Here is a 2,826-nt window from a genome sequence, read left to right as displayed (position 1 = left end):
GCTGAAATAAATGAAGTAACTAATAGGTTCATGTAAAAAAAGAAATACCAAAATGACTTCATACATGTTCATGAAAATAAAGAAAAGAAAAAACGTTTCTCCCTCAAATTAAAAACAAAACTACGTCGCCGATAGGATTCGAACCTATACGGGAATACCCAGATGGATTTCTAGTTCATCGCAAGTGCCTCCCATTATAGCCAGGGCTGACCAAAGCATTGTGAGTGGATTTGGTTGATGGAAACTGAAAGGATCCTGTCGTATATATGTGTATATATATATATATTTATGCGCGCGTGTGTGTGTCTGTGCGTGCGTACGTGCATGTGCGTGTGTGTGTGTCTGTGTCTGTGTGCGTGTCTTTGCTTCTGTTTATTTCCCTCACAACCGCCTGGCAACCGGTGCTGGCGTGTTTACGTGACCGTATGTTAGCCTTTCGGCAAAAGGCACCAATAGAGTAAGTACCAGGTTAAAAAAAAAAAAATTAAGTACCGGGGTCGATACATTCGACTAAAAACCCTTCAATGCGTGCCCCAGCATGGCCGCAGTCAAACAACTGAAACAAGAGAAGGGCAAAAGATCCTGTTCCAAGGATAACAACATTATTTAATGTCCTCTCCAATGATGTGAGAGAGACAAGGGCGTTACACACACACAGAACCTACACTACCGCGCGCGCACACATACAGGCACACGCACAACACACACAACACACACTGGCACATATACAATTGATGATGGGATCTTTTGACTCAAACGACTTATGAGCGTTCAGTGGTGAGGACAGAAGCGACCCCAACAAACTTTCCTAATGCAGTATATGGGGTTATATAGTTTAGTCTGATGTATATAAGGTGGTATTGTATGTTGCAGAGACTGTATAGTGTTTTGTACAGTATAATGTAATGTTTGTCATAGCTGTTAGTCGGGCCAGATCCACTGTGGTGGGCCTGTGGGGATTGAAAAGAGGTAAAAGAGAAATTATTTGGATTCTTTTATTCTTTTACTTGTTTCAGTCAGTTGACTGTGGCCATGCTGGAGCACTGCCTTTAATCGAGCAAACCAGCCCCAGAACTTATTCTTTGTAAGCCTAGTACTTATTCCATCGGTCTTTTTTGCCGAACCGCTAAGCTACGGGGACGTAAACACACCAGCATCGGTTGTCATGCGATGTTGGGGGAACAAACACAGACAGACAAACACACACACACACACACACACACACACACACACACACACACACACATATATATAAATACATATATATATGATATCCACTCACAAGGCTTTGGCCGGCCGGCGGCTATAGCAGAAGACACTTACCCAAGGTGCCACGCAGTGGGACTGAATCCTTAACCATGTGATTTGTAAGTTAGCTACTTACCACATAGCCACTCCTGCGCCTGTAAACTCCCTTATATATATATATAGGAGGAGACCACCTTCGGTCATGAATGACCTTGGCATAGCGCCTAGAAAGCTCCCCTCTGAGGCACAAGTCCGGGCAAGGCTGTTAATGTAAGACCATCAGTCGCCCATGCATACCGGCCTCATCTCTCCACGCCACTGATGCTATCCAAGGGAAAGGCAACAGTCAATACAACTTGGCACCAGTAATGTCACAACTCATTTCTCCAGCTGAGTTAACTGGAGCAACGTGAAATAAAGTGTCTTGCTCAAGAACACAACACGCAGCCCGGTCCGGGAATCGAACTCACAACCTCACGATCATAAGCTCGACGCTCTAACCACTGAGCCATGCGCCTTCACCCCCCCCCACATTTTGCACCAATTCTTTCAATCAACAGGACGGCCTACATAAACTACATAATGTATATGATTTATCAACAAAATATAAAATTACTTTATATATGTTAAAACGAAAGGCAGTGTGACTATCGTCGCCGATAGGATTCGAACCTATGCGGGGAGACCCCAATGGATTTCAAGTCCATCGCCTTAACCACTCGGCCACGACGACTACACTAACGTCAGCGCTTCATAGGTCTATAAATGGATAAAAACATGAAAAAGAAATATATTATTATATCGTGCAATGTGTTAGTGAATAGGAGAGTTTAGATGTTCTGTTGTGTAATGTGTGTAAGGTTTAGTGTTGTCGAATGTAATTCAGAGTAATGTGTAGTGAAGAGGTTTTGTTAAATTCTTTTATTTATAACGATCGTGGCGCGAAGAGTTCTTCACGATCACAAGTCAGCGAGTTGGATGTGATTTGTAAACAGCTTTGAGTAGGAATGGAAAGAGAAGTATGAACATGTAATTCGCATGTCACATCTCGTTTCATGTCACTGTTTCAATCATGCAGATAACACCTTGTAAACACATATACGCTCCTATTACTCTCCTGACAAGATATTGAGTACCTAGCACTCACTAATCACTGTTCGCGTAGTTTAAGCGAACCAATTCGATTTTCCATAATTCTCTGAAAATAGCAGACGAGTTTTCACAGAACGCCAGATGCAGAACCTGTGTGTTTTTATGGGACACTCGAAGTGCAATAATTTTAACAAGTGCAAGCAACCAGAGAATATTGATATAGTTTATATTATCAAGTGGGGTGCTATAATTGGCACATTAACCCAAAAAACATTAATGTTCTTTAGTTTTTGGTTGTTCATGAACAATCCTTCATCAAGATTGCAACAGGTATTAATGATATTCTAACTTAAAATTCATCTAGTGTTGTCCGTTTGTCATCCCTCACAACTGAGGCTGTTCATATTATTAAATCTATCAACCCATCAGCAGTTTTTGAATTTGTCACCATTCTCACAACCAACTTATATTACATTAATGACATTC

At 41.6% G+C, this 2,826-nt stretch overlaps 1 non-coding gene across 1 annotated transcript; it reads right to left on the bottom strand.

Moving 5' to 3' along the window:
• Window positions 1-1,899: 1,899 nt before the first annotated feature.
• Trnas-uga lies at window positions 1,900-1,981 on the bottom strand. The gene has a single exon. It is a non-coding gene; the product is annotated as a tRNA-Ser (tRNA).
• Window positions 1,982-2,826: the final 845 nt, after the last annotated feature.

The sequence above is a fragment of the Octopus sinensis genome, linkage group LG9, assembly GCF_006345805.1.
Source record: "Octopus sinensis linkage group LG9, ASM634580v1, whole genome shotgun sequence".
In the NCBI taxonomy this organism is placed as follows: domain Eukaryota; kingdom Metazoa; phylum Mollusca; class Cephalopoda; order Octopoda; family Octopodidae; genus Octopus; species Octopus sinensis.
This window is presented reverse-complemented; position numbering and strand designations above follow the sequence as displayed.